This window comes from Dendrobates tinctorius, unplaced genomic scaffold (assembly GCF_039654945.1).
Source record: "Dendrobates tinctorius isolate UK_male_01 unplaced genomic scaffold, ASM3965494v1 ptg000022l, whole genome shotgun sequence".
In the NCBI taxonomy this organism is placed as follows: domain Eukaryota; kingdom Metazoa; phylum Chordata; class Amphibia; order Anura; family Dendrobatidae; genus Dendrobates; species Dendrobates tinctorius.
This window is the reverse complement of record NW_027361690.1, coordinates 54,826,035-54,842,005: the sequence shown is the minus strand read 5'-3', so window position 1 is coordinate 54,842,005 and position 15,971 is coordinate 54,826,035.

Here is a 15,971-nt window from a genome sequence, read left to right as displayed (position 1 = left end):
ACCAGATACCATTTCTGGAGATAAAAAGAAATTCTGAGTTTTCAAGGAGAGCTGTAAGCTTTTTATTTCATTGAGACCACACTCTTCTGGGGATGAAGCTCAGAGAGTGGGGGTCATTATGTCTCTGTTAAGGGGAGCTCCCCAAGCTTGGGCTTTCTCCCTTTCGACCACGGCCCCTGAGCATATGAATGTGGATGCATTTTTGAAGCCCTGGGACATATTTATGATGAGGCTGATCGAATGCGTATGGCAGAGGACATGGTGATGAGTGTGTGCCAGGGGAAGCACTCAGCCGAGCGGTTTTGCTCAGAGTTCAGACGCTGGGCTGCTGAGGTCTGCTGGAATGACGCCACCCTCTGGGGTTTGTTCCATAGAGGCCTGTCTGAACATCTGAAAGATGCCTTGGCTCTCCACCCTCCGCCTGATTCCCTGGAGGAGGCTATGACACAGGCCGTCCAAATGGATCGCAGGCTATGGGCGAGGGGAGTGATGCAAATTGAGAGACCGTTATTCTCCCAAGGAAGGGGAGCCAGTCATACATTGGAAGTCACGGAGATGGGAACCATCGACCTCAAAGAAAATGAAAGGAGACAACGACGCATGGGAAAATGCTGTTGTCACTGTGGCGATTCTGGACATTGGAAAAAGGATTGCCCCTCCGGTCCACTCACCAACAAGCGACTGAGCCCGGGTGATTGTCATGGAGGTCACCCAGGCTCTCAGGTACCCTTTTCTGCCTTCTCTAAAATGTTGTTGAAAGTGGAACTTTGTTGTGGGAGTGTCTCTACATCCACTTCTGCCTTCGTGGATTGCGGTTCATCATTGAACTTTATTGACTCGGACTTAGTGGCCAGGTGTAAGTTATGGACAGTTAGGTTGGAGACTCCTATTCACATTGTTGCCATTGACAAAACACCACTGGTTAAGAATAATGTTGTTTCCCACTGAAGAATTTCTCCTTAAAGTGATTTCCTTACACCAGGAACACATTTCGTATTTTGTGATGGACAACCTGCCTGTGGGACAGGTGTTAGGGTTCCCCTGGTTACAATTGCATAATTCTGTAATTAATTGGGAATATCGGGACATTGTTAAATGGGGACCCTAATGTTCTGAAAAATGTCTTGTTACGGTGTCTGTGTCGTCCGTGGGTCTGGAAGGTATTCCGGAGTGCCTGAAAGACTATACGGATGTTTTCTCCGAAAAAAGAGGCTGAGGTTTTACCACCACACCGCCCATTTGATTGCGCCATTGACCTGGTTCCAGGTGCTAAATTGCCCAAAGCCCGCTTGTATAACCTTTCGGGTCCAGAACGGGCCGCGATGAAAGAATATATTTCCGAGAATCTCCGTAAGGGACACATTCGTCCTTCTGTTTCTCCCGTAGCGGCGGGGTTCTTTTTTGTAAAGAAAAAAGACAGTGGTTTACGCCCATGCCTCGATTTTCATGAGTTAAATAAGATAACTGTGAGGAATATGTATCCCCTTCCACTTATTTCTGATTTGTACAATCAGTTGTCCGGAGCTAAGTGGTTTTCTAAGTTAGATCTACGGGGAGCGTATAACCTTATCCGAGTCCGGGACGGAGATGAGTGGAAAACCGCTTTTCTCACTACTGAAGGATTGTTTGAAAATTTGGTCATGACTTTCGGTCTGACCAATGCTCCAGCGGTTTTCCAAAATTTCATTAATCATGTGTTCTCTGATTTCATTGGACGTTTTATGGTGGTATATTTGGATGACATATTGATCTACTCTCCTGATAAACAGGCTCACATTGGTCATGTTCGGGCAGTTCTCCAAAGGCTTCGGGAGAACTGCCTCTTTGCTAAATTAGAAAAATGCTTATTTTTTGTCCAGGAACTGTCTTTTCTGGGGTTCATTGTGTCTGCTGAAGGGTATCGCATGGATCCTAATAAGGTGCAGGCCATTGTCGAGTGGGTTCAGCTTTGTGATTTGAAGGCTCTGCAGCGTTTCCTAGGATTCGCCAATTACTACCGTAAATTTATAAGGGGGTTCTCACAGGTGGTTAAACCCCTCACAGACATGACTCAAAAGGAGGCCGATATCAAGAATTGGTCAACCGCAGCGGTAGCGGCATTTCAGTTTTTATAAAAATGTTTCATGTCTGCCCCAGTTCTTATTCAACCGGACCCGTCAGAACCATTTATTGTTGAGGTAGATGCCTCAGAGGTGGGGGTGGGGGAGGTATTGTCCCAGGGACCCGCCACTTTGACCAATTTGAGACCTTGCACCTTTTTCTCAAAGAAGTTCTCCCCTGCAGAGAGAAATTATGATGTGGGTAGAGTTGAGCGATACCAGCCGATACTTGAAAATATCGGATCGGAATGGATCGGCTGATCTTAAAAAAAAGTATCGGTATCGCCGATTCCGATACCGGGAACCAATGCAAGTCAATGGGGCCAAAATATCGGAATTAAAAAAAACCCTTTCTTTCCTTGTAGGTTAATTCTACATGAAGAAAAACAACTAAGAATAATGTAGAATGTATTGTGGGAGGTGGAGGAGACATTAAAGCCATAGAGGTTTAGCCCAATCAAATGGAATAGCAGGAATTAAACTTTTTTTTTAAAGATGTTAGGAGTTACAAAGATATTGACTATGTTAGCCTCATTTATATTTTGCCAGACATGTATGTCTTCTTCTTCTTTCTTCTTTCTTCTTCTTTCTTATTCTTCTTCCTTTTTTTACCTTCTTCTTATTATTATTATTCCTTTTTTTACATTCTTCTTCTTCTTCTTCCTTTTTTTACATTCTTCTACTTCCTTTTTTTTACATTCTTCTTCTTCTTCCTTTTTTTACATTCTTCTTCTTATTCCTTTTTTTACATTCTTCTTCTTCTTCCTTTTTTAAATTCTTCTACTTCCTTTTTTTACATTCTTCTTCTTCTTCTTCCTTTTCTTACATTCTTCATATTCTTCTTATTCAACAATTATTATTCTACATATTCAACTTCTTCATCTTCTTCCTATTCTTCTTCATCATATTCTTGTTTGTGTCAGGCATTCCTGTAGTTGTTATCTAGAAAAGTTAGAAGTTTACACCTTCCATTCTGCCTGTCACAAAAGATTTACAACAGGATTTGTCCGCGTTCAGTTTGGCCTGCAGCAGCAGGCCTTTTCCAGGGGCACCACGAGGAGGAACGGACTCACCCCCATACACTGCTTAGTCTTCTTCTGCTTATAAATAAGATAATATCATTTGCTCAGAGTATTAGTCTTATGCTTAATGTTCTTCTGCTTTGTTTTTTTTATGCTTCTTTGTCTTCTCTCTCTCGTTGTTCTGCATCTTGGTGGTTGTCTTCCTGTTCTTTGTCCTCTTGAACCAGCTGACGGTACTGGCACCCGAAGGGGCAGCAGAAGGAACAAGAGCCAATGGCACAACCGAGGACCAGCTGACGGTGCTGGAACCCGGTTACTAAGCAGGAGGTACCTGTGCTACAAAGCACTACCAAGGACCAGCAGACGTTGCCGGAACTCGGATACCGAGATGGAGGCACCTAGGCCAAAGGCTCTGACGAGAACCAGCTGACGGTGCTGGAACCCGGAGGGGTAGCATAAGCTGCAAGAGCAAATGGAAATAGCGAGGACCAGCTGACAGTGCTGGCACCCGGAGGGGCAGCAGAAGGAATAAGAGCCAATGGCACAACCGACGACCAGCTGACGGTGCTGGAACCCGGTTACTAAGCAGGAGGTACCTGTGCTACAAAGCACTACCAAGGACCAGCAGACGTTGCCAGAACTCAGATACCGAGATGGAGGCACCTAGGCCAAAGGCTCTGACGAGAACCAGCTGACGGTGCTGGAACCCGGAGGGGTAGCATAAGCTGCAAGAGCAAATGGAAATAGCGAGGACCAGCTGACAGTGCTGGCACCCGGAGGGGCAGCAGAAGGAATAAGAGCCAATGGCACAACCGACGACCAGCTGACGGTGCTGGAACCCGGTTACTAAGCAGGAGGTACCTGTGCTACAAAGCACTACCAAGGACCAGCAGACGTTGCCGGAACTCGGATACCGAGATGGAGGCACCTAGGCCAAAGGCTCTGACGAGAACCAGCTGACGGTGCTGGAACCCGGAGGGGTATCAGAAGTTACCCCTGAAAAGCAAAGTTGGCATGCCGCAAGCTGGCCGCAGTTACCGAATCACACAGTCCTACAGGGGGTGCTTGTCCTACTGGCACTATGGAACAAGCCTTTCTTACCAGAACCCGCAGTCCACATAGGAAGCACCTAAACTGCTGGCACCCTAGCCTCGGCTAACCCAACCGCAACACGACATGGCAACTTGGGGTGGCAAACTGACATTGACACTTCCCGGAAACAGCAGGCAGGGCTGGAACCAAGCTGGGCAGGAGGGAGTACCCGTGCCAAAGTCAGTTATGAGCAGCAACTGGCGATGTTGGAGCCCAGGACAAGCACTTAGCAGGCTGAGGCCTGATGTGCTGTCAATTGGGAGGCAGCAGGACAGATTGCCATCAAAACAGCAGGGGAACAGCTGACGTTACTGAACCCCACAAACACAGGAGCTAGTGTTTTACTCTGTGAAGACGGCATTCCGAGCAACAACTGGCTGTGTTGAAGCCCAGGGACAAGCACGGAGCAGGCTGAGGCTGCATTGAAGAAATTTTTAGATCGGTTGTAGACTACTAATTTGAACCAAGCTCCACTTAGGCCTGTGGCTTCACTGATTTTCGTATTTCCCCTGTCCTCCAACCCCGCCAGTTACAGCTCCGAAGTGGCGTCTGCACAATCCACACTTGTTCCTGTGTTACAGGTGTTCAGTCCGGTCAGTCCGGTCCTGTAACACAGGAACAAGTGTGGATTGTGCAGACGCCACTTCGGAGCTGTAACTGGCAGGGTTGGAGGACAGGGGAAATACGAGAGACAGTGGAGCCACAGGCCTAATTGGAGCACGGTTAAAAATCAGTAGTGGTACGACTGTGTAGGCAGCAGGAGACTTTGCCATCTACACAGCAGGGGATCAGCTGACGTTACTGAACCCCACTGAGACACGGGAGCAAGTGTCTCTTTCCGTGTGGACGGCACTTCTGAACTACAACTGGCTGTGTTGAAGCCCAGGAAATAGGAGGGTGTAGGCAGAGGCCTACTGTATTTTGAATGAGGTGACAGCAGGAGAGACTGCCATCCACACAGCAGGGGATCAGCTGACGTTACTGAACCCCACTGAGACACGGGAGCAAGTATCTCTTTCCGTGTGGACGGCACTTCCGAACTACAACTGGCTGTGTTGAAGCCCAGGAAATAGGAGGGTGTAGGCAGCGGCCTACTGTATTTTGAATGAGGTGACAGCAGGAGAGACTGCCATCCACACAGCAGGGGATCAGCTGACATTACTGAACCCCACTGAGACACGGGAGCAAGTATCTCTTTCCGTGCGGACGGCACTTCCGAACTACAACTGGCTGTGTTGAAGCCCAGGAAATAGGAGGGTGTAGGCAGAGGCCTACTGTATTTTGAATGAGGTGACAGCAGGAGAGACTGCCATCCACACAGCAGGGGATCAGATGACGTTACTGAACCCCACTGAGACACGGGAGCAAGTGTCTCTTTCCGTGTAGACGGCACTTCCGAACTACAACTGGCTGTGTTGAAGCCCAGGAAATAGGATGGTGTAGGCAGAGGCCTACTGTATTTTGAATGAGGTGACAGCAGGAGAGACTGCCATCCACACAGCAGGGGATCAGCTGACATTACTGAACCCCACTGAGACACGGGAGCAAGTATCTCTTTCCGTGTGGACGGCACTTCCGAACTACAACTGGCTGTGTTGAAGCCCAGGAAATAGGAGGGTGTAGGCAGAGGCCTACTGTATTTTGAATGAGGTGACAGCAGGAGAGACTGCCATCCACACAGCAGGGGATCAGCTGACGTTACTGAACCCCACTGAGACACGGGAGCAAGTGTCTCTTTCCGTGTGGACGGCACTTCCGAACTACAACTGGCTGTGTTGAAGCCCAGGAAATAGGAGGGTGTAGGCAGAGGCCTACTGTATTTTGAATGAGGTGACAGCAGGAGAGACTGCCATCCACACAGCAGGGGATCAGCTGACATTACTGAACCCCACTGAGACACGGGAGCAAGTATCTCTTTCCGTGTGGACGGCACTTCCGAACTACAACTGGCTGTGTTGAAGCCCAGGAAATAGGAGGGTGTAGGCACAGGCCTACTGTATTTTGAATGAGGTGACAGCAGGAGAGACTGCCATCCACACAGCAGGGGATCAGCTGACATTACTGAACCCCACTGAGACACGGGAGCAAGTATCTCTTTCCGTGTGGATGGCACTTCCGAACTACAAATGGCTGTGTTGAAGCCCAGGAAATAGTAGGGTGTAGGCAGAGGCCTACTGTATTTTGATGAGGTGACAGCAGGAGAGACTGCCATCCACACAGCAGGGGATCAGCTGACGTTACTGAACCCCACTGAGACACGGGAGCAAGTATCTCTTTCCGTGTGGACGGCACTTCCGAACTACAACTGGCTGTGTTGAAGCCCAGGAAATAGGAGGGTGTAGGCAGAGGCCTACTGTATTTTGAATGAGGTGACAGCAGGAGAGACTGCCATCCACACAGCAGGGGATCAGCTGACATTACTGAACCCCACTGAGACACGGGAGCAAGTATCTCTTTCCGTGTGGATGGCACTTCCGAACTACAAATGGCTGTGTTGAAGCCCAGGAAATAGTAGGGTGTAGGCAGAGGCCTACTGTATTTTGATGAGGTGACAGCAGGAGAGACTGCCATCCACACAGCAGGGGATCAGCTGACGTTACTGAACCCCACTGAGACACGGGAGCAAGTGTCTCTTTCCGTGTGGATGGCACTTCCGAACTACAACTGGCTGTGTTGAAGCCCAGGAAATAGGAGGGTGTAGGCAGAGGCCTACTGTATTTTGAATGAGGTGACAGCAGGAGAGACTGCCATCCACACAGCAGGGGATCAGCTGACATTACTGAACCCCACTGAGACACGGGAGCAAGTATCTCTTTCCGTGTGGACGGCACTTCCGAACTACAACTGGCTGTGTTGAAGCCCAGAAAATAGGAGGGTGTAGGCAGAGGCCTACTGTATTTTGAATGAGGTGACAGCAGGAGAGACTGCCATCCACACAGCAGGGGATCAGCTGACGTTACTGAACCCCACTGAGACACGGGAGCAAGTATCTCTTTCCGTGTGGACGGCACTTCCGAACTAAAACTGGCTGTGTTGAAGCCCAGGAAATAGGAGGGTGTAGGCAGAGGCCTACTGTATTTTGAATGAGGTGACAGCAGGAGAGACTGCCATCCACACAGCAGGGGATCAGCTGACGTTACTGAACCCCACTGAGACACGGGAGCAAGTATCTCTTTCCGTGTGGACGGCACTTCCGAACTACAACTGGCTGTGTTGAAGCCCAGGAAATAGGAGGGTGTAGGCAGAGGCCTACTGTATTTTGAATTAGGTGACAGCAGGAGAGACTGCCATCCACAAAGCAGGGGATCAGCTGACGTTACTGAACCCCACTGAGACACGGGAGCAAGTATCTCTTTTCGTGTGGACGGCACTTCCGAGCTACAACTGGCTGAGTTGAAGCCCAGGAAATAGGAGGGTGTAGGCAGAGGCCTACTGTCTTTGGAATGCGGAGACAGCAGGAGAGACTGCCATCTCCACAGCAGGGGATCAGCTGGCAATGATGAACCCCACTAACACTTGAATGAATGTGTTTGGCTCTGTGGAGACGACACTTCTGAACACCAACTGACGCTGTTGGAGCCCAGGATTAGGGGTGGAGCAGGCTGGGGCCTACTGGATTTTGGCAGGTGAAGGCAGCAGGAGACTTGCCATCTCCACAGCAGGGGAACAGCTGGCAGTGCTGAACCCCACTAACACTCTAACGAATGTGTTTGGCTCTGTGGAGACGACACTTCTGAACACCAACTGACGCTGTTGGAGCCCAGGATTAGGCGAGGAGCAGGCTGGGGCCTACTGGATTTTGGCAGGTGAAGGCAGCAGGAGACTTGCCATCTCCACAGCAGGGGAACAGCTGGCAGTGCTGAACCCCACTAACACTCTAACGAATGTGTTTGGCTCTGTGGAGACGACACTTCTGAACACCAACTGACGCTGTTGGAGCCCAGGATTAGGCGAGGAGCAGGCTGGGGCCTACTGGATTTTGGCAGGTGAAGGCAGCAGGAGACTTGCCATCTCCACAGCAGGGGAACAGCTGGCAGTGCTGAACCCCACTAACACTCTAACGAATGTGTTTGGCTCTGTGGAGACGACACTTCTGAACACCAACTGACGCTGTTGGAGCCCAGGATTAGGCGAGGAGCAGGCTGGGGCCTACTGGATTTTGGCAGGTGAAGGCAGCAGGAGACTTGCCATCTCCACAGCAGGGGAACAGCTGGCAGTGCTGAACCCCACTAACACTCTAACGAATGTGTTTGGCTCTGTGGAGACGACACTTCTGAACACCAACTGACGCTGTTGGAGCCCAGGATTAGGCGAGGAGCAGGCTGGGGCCTACTGGATTTTGGCAGGTGAAGGCAGCAGGAGACTTGCCATCTCCACAGCAGGGGAACAGCTGGCAGTGCTGAACCCCACTAACACTCTAACGAATGTGTTTGGCTCTGTGGAGACGACACTTCTGAACACCAACTGACGCTGTTGGAGCCCAGGATTAGGCGAGGAGCAGGCTGGGGCCTACTGGATTTTGGCAGGTGAAGGCAGCAGGAGACTTGCCATCTCCACAGCAGGGGAACAGCTGGCAGTGCTGAACCCCACTAACACTCTAACGAATGTGTTTGGCTCTGTGGAGATGACACTTCTGAACACCAACTGACGCTGTTGGAGCCCAGGATTAGGCGAGGAGCAGGCTGGGGCCTACTGGATTTTGGCAGGTGAAGGCAGCAGGAGACTTGCCATCTCCACAGCAGGGGAACAGCTGGCAGTGCTGAACCCCACTAACACTCTAACGAATGTGTTTGGCTCTGTGGAGACGACACTTCTGAACACCAACTGACGCTGTTGGAGCCCAGGATTAGGCGAGGAGCAGGCTGGGGCCTACTGGATTTTGGCAGGTGAAGGCAGCAGGAGACTTGCCATCTCCACAGCAGGGGAACAGCTGGCAGTGCTGAACCCCACTAACACTCTAACGAATGTGTTTGGCTCTGTGGAGACGACACTTCTGAACACCAACTGACGCTGTTGGAGCCCAGGATTAGGCGAGGAGCAGGCTGGGGCCTACTGGATTTTGGCAGGTGAAGGCAGCAGGAGACTTGCCATCTCCACAGCAGGGGAACAGCTGGCAGTGCTGAAACCCACTAACACTTGAACGAATGTGTTTGGCTCTGTGGAGACGACACTTCTGAACACCAACTGACGCTGTTGGAGCCCAGGATTAGGGGTGGAGCAGGCTGGGGCCTACTGGATTTTGGCAGGTGAAGGCAGCAGGAGACTTGCCATCTCCACAGCAGGGGAACAGCTGGCAGTGCTGAACCCCACTAACACTCTAACGAATGTGTTTGGCTCTGTGGAGACGACACTTCTGAACACCAACTGATGCTGTTGGAGCCCAGGATTAGGCGAGGAGCAGGCTGGGGCCTACTGGATTTTGGCAGGTGAAGGCAGCAGGAGACTTGCCATCTCCACAGCAGGGGAACAGCTGGCAGTGCTGAACCCCACTAACACTCTAACGAATGTGTTTGGCTCTGTGGAGACGACACTTCTGAACACCAACTGACGCTGTTGGAGCCCAGGATTAGGCGAGGAGCAGGCTGGGGCCTACTGGATTTTGGCAGGTGAAGGCAGCAGGAGACTTGCCATCTCCACAGCAGGGGAACAGCTGTCAGTGCTGAAACCCACTAACACTTGAAAGAATGTGTTTGGCTCTGTGGAGACGACACTTCTGAACACCAACTGACGCTGTTGGAGCCCAGGATTAGGCGAGGAGCAGGCTGGGGCCTACTGGATTTTGGCAGGTGAAGGCAGCAGGAGACTTGCCATCTCCACAGCAGGGGAACAGCTGGCAGTGCTGAAACTCACTAACACTCTAACGAATGTGTTTGGCTCTGTGGAGACGACACTTCTGAACACCAACTGACGCTGTTGGAGCCCAGGATTACGCATGCCGCATGCAGAGGCCAATGGGCAGCGGTTTTTATGGAGGTTGTGGACTACTACTGATTCTAACCATGCTCCACTTAGGCCTCTGGCTCCACTGTCTCTACTATTTACCCTGGCCTCCAACCCCGCCAGCTACATCTCTGAAGTGGCGTCAGCACAATCTACACTTGTTCCTGTGTTACTGGTGCTCAGTCCCGTCAGTTGATCCCCTGATGTTTGTCCGGCAAGTTCGCCAGCTCTGTCCTCATTCCCACTACTGGTTATGGGAATGTGGACAGAGCAGGAGACCTTGCCGGACACACATCAGGGGATAAACTGATGGGACTGAGCCACAGGAACACAGGAACAAGTGTAGATTGTGCTGACGCCACTTCAGAGATGTAGATGGCGGGGTTGGAGGTCAGGGGAAATAGTAGAGACAGTGGAGCCAGAGACCTAAGTTGGGCACGGTTAAAAATCAGTAGTGGTTTGAATGTTGATGGAGCTGGTGACTTTGCCGTCCACACAGCAGGGGATCAGCTGGCATTACTGAACCCCACTAACACAGGAGCTAGTGTGTTTCTCTGTGCAGACGACACATCTGAGCGACAATTGGCTGTGTTGAAGCACAGGGATTATAGTTCAGGTGGTAGAAAAATGAACACACCAGCAGACCTGGATACAGTTGCCAACCACTAATTTAGTCTGTAAGAGGAATGGCAAAGTCTTTGGAGATCCAGGCCTTGTTCATTTTCAGAAAAGTCAGCCGGTCAACATTATCGGAAGATAGTCGCGTGCGACGGTCTGTTAGTACACCACCTGCGGCACTAAAGACACCGATAATACACTGGCAGCAGGGCAAGCCAGCACCTCCAATGCATACTGGCTAAGCTCTGGCCATGTATCCAGCTTAGAGACCCAAAACTTGAAGGGGGAAGAGCCATCTGGGAGTACAGCGACAGGGCAAGACATGTAGTCTGACACCATCTGACGGAAGCGTTGCCTCCTGCTGACTCGAGGCGTCGCTGATGGTGTAGACAATTGTGGTGGACACACAAAACTTTGCCACATTTGGGCCATAGTGGTCTTGCCTTGTGCTGCGGCGCTGCCTCTGCTCCCTCTTTGTGCAGAGTTTCCTCCACTGCCTCGACGCACAGAGCTGCTTTGTAAAGCACTAGCAACAATGCTGTCGGGTGGAATGGAAAACATTATGGACTGCACCAGTGACTCTTCATACTCCCGCATTTTACGCTCCCGGTTCAACGTTGGTATGAGCCTTTGTACGGTGTCCCGGTAGCGAGGATCTAGGAGGGTGTACACCCAATAATCAGCCGAGACGAGAATGTGGGCGATGCGGCGGTCGTTTCTCAGGCACTGCAGCATGAAATCAACCATGTGCTGCAGACTCCCAACTGCCAAAGAACTGCTGTCCCCTGTTTGAGGTGTGACCTCGGCCTGCTCTGCATCACCCCACCCTCGCTGTACATACTGAGTAGAGGTTTGTGTACCTCCCTCCTCTGGAGAGATGTCTTCCTCCTCCATCGACTCCTCCTCATCCTCCTCACAAAGTGTCCCCTGCCTAGGCCTTTGTGAGGAAACACGTAGCGCAGACTGTCCAGAAGCAGATGGCATTTGGGACTCCTCATCCTCCACCTCTTCTGAAACCTCATCCCTTAGTGCTTGCAGTGTTTGTTGAAGCAGGCAGATAAGGGGGACAGTCATGCTGACTAGTGCATCATCTGCACTCGCCATCCGCGTGGATTCATCGAAGGCACGCAAAACGAGGCAGATGTCCTTCATAGAGGCCCACTCAATGGTGCTGAAGTGTGAACGGCGCACAGTGCGACTTGTTTGCGCCTGATGCAGCTGGTACTCCATGACTGCTGCCTGCTGCTCACACAACCGCTCCAACATATGTAACGTTGAATTCCACCGGGTGGGTAGGTCACATATGATGCGATGTTCCGGAAGGCCAAATCATCGCTGCAGAGCAGCGAGGCACGATCTTTCCGTGCTGGAACGTCGCAAGTGAGCGCACTCTATGCGGACCTTGTGCAACAGTGCAGCAAGATCCGGATAGTCCCTCAGAAAGCTCTGCACGACCAAGTTAAGAACATGTGCCAGACATGGGATGTGTGTGAGGTTGCCTAGGCCAAGAGCTGCCACCAGATTTCGGCCATTGTCACACACTACCAAGCCCGGCTGGAGATTCGCTGGCCCAAACCACACATCGCTCTCCAGCTTGATAGCATTCCAGAGCTCCTGCGCTGTGTGGCTTCGATTCCCCAAAGAAATTAATTTGAGTACAGCCTGTTGACGTTTGGCCACGGCTGTGCTCATATCGGTCGTAACAGGCTCCTGCTCTGCTGTTTCTGAGGAACTTGAGTAGGAGGAGGAGTCTATGTGTACAGACTGGAGTCCTGCAATCCGTGGCGTTGGAAGAACACGTACAGCGCCACTCTCCAGATCCGTACCCGGCTCCACAACATTGACCCAGTGGGCAGTGAGGGAAAGGTATCGTCCCTGTCCATGGTTACTGGTCCACGCATCGGTGGTCAGGTGGACCTTGCTACTAACGGCGTTTAGTAGCGCATGTTTTATTTTGCCCTCAACATGTTTCTGCAGGGCAGGGACGGCTCGCCTGCTGAAATAAAAGCGGCTGGGCACGTTGTATTGGGGGACTGCCAATGCCATTAAGTCCCGGAAGGTGTCAGTGTCCACCAGCCTGAATGACAGCATTTCAACTGCCAGAAGTTTGGCAATGCCAGCATTCAGAGACTGTGCTTGGGGATGGTTTGCTGAGTAAAGGCGCCTTTTATCCCATGCCTGTGCTACCAATGGCTGTGATGGATGGGAACGTGCTGCTATGGGTGTAATCTGACAGGGTCTCCGGACAACAGTGGCAGAGGTTCTTCCTTGGCGATCCTGTGAGGAAGCCGAACCAGCAGTGTGTGAGCTGGAGGAAGAGGGCCCAACACGAACTGAAGAGGTGGTAGGTGGTGCTGTACGTTGGCCTACGTCTTCAGGGTGTCTCTGCAACTCCAACTCGTGCTTGGTGCGCACATGTTTCCACATATTTGTGGTGTTGAGGTTGCTGACATTTCTCCCTCTTTTGACTCTCTGATGACACAGCTTGCATTTGACAAAGCAAATGTCATCTGCAACTGTGTCAAAAAAGGACCACGCACTGCAACTCTTGTGAGCGCCCGGTTTGCCTTTGGAAGGAGGAATGCTCCTAACGGGTGCCGAAGTGGAGGGTACAGGCAACCAAGTCTTCCCCCTCCCTCTGCCTCCTGTTTTGGCCGGTAGGGGAATCTCTTCCTCCGAGCTGCTCCCACCACCTTCCTGTTGCTCACGCCATGATGGGTCAAGGACCTCATCATCTTCCCTCCCCTCTTCAAACAGCTGCTTCTCCGGGGTTGTCTCGCCAGCACCGTACGCACCAGAAAGTGGCAACTGAGTCTCGTCATCATCTGATGCGTACTGAGGTGTGCTGACCATAGGCACTGGCCCACTCGCCTCTTCAGATTCAGAGGGACAAAGAAGTTGCGCATCACTGCATACTCCCTCTTCTTCACATTCAGGAATGCTGCTTGGCTGGCCCCCTCTTTCCAAGCCAACAGATTCCGAGAACAGAAGTAGAGACTGTGATGGCTCCTGTCCATGTCTCTCTGACTGCCTGGGCACTTTGGCAGGTGGTGAAGAGACAGATGGTTGCTCTTCGGTGCTCTGACCCTGAGAGGATGCGGAAGTAATTGAAGTCGATGCGTTAGCTGCCATCCATCCGACAACGGCTTCAATTTGTTCCTCCCGCAGCAGTGGGGTACGTTGAGGTCCTACAAAGCTGCGCATAAAGGACTGTTGCCTGCTAAAACTGGGGGATACTGATCCACTGGTGCCCGCAGCAGGCCCAGAATCCCCACGTCCTCTACCTGTAGAATCCCCACGTCCTCTCCCTGCAGAATCCCCACGTCCTCTCCCTGCTGAAACTCCACGCCCACGCCCACGCGCCTTACTCCCTGCCTTCTTCATCTTGCAAGACTGCTTAAGATAGGCAAAAAAGTACAAAGGGGGGCCTTAGTGTGCTTATTCCTGAACAGCTGGTTACAGGTACAAGAAACACAAATTTTATGAAGTGTGTGTGTGTGGACTAGACTTTAATAGGAGCTGATGTGGCCTACACAAGTTCAAAATGTAGTGTTTGGTGAACTTTTTTTGTGGTTTCTTTGTTGGAAACAAACTCAAAGTATGTTAACAAAGAATTGAAACTGATAGTATCACCAACTTTTTGGAGCTATTACAATGCAGGCAGGTAACCTACAATGCAAAAGATGAGGCTCCAAAAAAATTGGGTAATACTAATCTGGCTGCGCCGGCAGGGCACAAGCCAGAAAAAAAGGCTCCTCTATCTACTCCTATATAGTGTTTGCAACCAACCAATGTTGATGGATACGGATGGATGCACACTAATAGGAGAAGAAAAAATGAGCTGCACTCAAAGACAAATATGTGTGAGGCAGTGACGCACGTTGAGCGTCCTACAACCAGACGTAGCTGCAGGACACTCTACTCAGCGTGAGCTGCACTCACACACAGTCAGAGGCCTCTCAGACAGCCGTCAACAGTGCAGCTAAGTGGGCACTGGCACTGACAGGCTGCAGAAAGGCTCCGCTGTGTACTCCTATATAGTGTTTGCAACCACCGTAGATGGAGACGGATGGATGCACACTAATAGAAGAAAAAATGAGCTGCACTCAAATAAAAATATGTGTGAGGCACTGACGCACGCTGAGCGTCCTACAGCCAGACGTAGCTGCAGGACACACTACTCAGCGTGAGCTGCACTCACACACAGTCAGAGACCTCTCAGACAGCCGTGAACAGTGCAGCAAAGTGGACACTAGCACTGAAAGGCTGCAGAAAGGCTCCGCTGTCTACTACTAGTGTTTGCAACCAACGTATATGGATACGGATGGAAGCACACTAGATTGAAATTATGTAAAAAATGCAGCTCAAAAAATAAAAGATGTATGAGGCAGCAGTGATCACACTGGGTGGCCTACAGCCTGACGTGGCTGCAGGACCCACTCCACAGCGTGAGCTGCACTCACACAGCCCTTGCAGACAGCTGTGAACACTGCTGCTAGGGCAAAGAAGGCTACAGTGGTGGTTTATGTAGCCTGGGTAAAGCACTAGATGTTTGGTGGAATCGCTATTTCTAACTGTCCCTCACAGTCTTCTACAGCAGCCTGTCCCTAACTGAATTCACAGCAGAGTGACCAGAAATGGCGGCTGCGGTGGCTTTTATAGTGCATCATGACATCATTTCGGCAGCCAATCACAGCCATGCCAATAGTTAACATGCCTACATGCCTAACAGGATGTGCCCACACTTCGGAGGATTCCCATTGGCTTAATCAAAGCAAGCAGGCTCATAGCATGATGGGAACTTCCGATTCCGATTCCGGAATCCGATATGACAAAAGTATCGGAACTAAGTATCGGAATTCCAATACCGCTAATATCGGCCGATACCCGATACTTGCGGTATCGGAATGCTCAACACTAGATGTGGGGAATCGAGAACTTCTGGCCGTAAAGTTGGCCTTTGAAGAATGGAGGCATTTTTTGGAGGGGGCTGTCCATCCTATAACAGTAATTATGGACCACAAAAACCTAGCTTACATTGAGTCAGCTAAAAGGTTGACTCCCAGACAGGCTAGATGGTCAGTTTTTTTTTCCCGGTTCAACTTCTCGATCACTTTTCGGCCAGGATCTAAAAATGTCAGAGCGGATGCCTTGTCACGCAGTCTAAATCCGGTGTCCCCCCTGGAACCTACATCCTCCA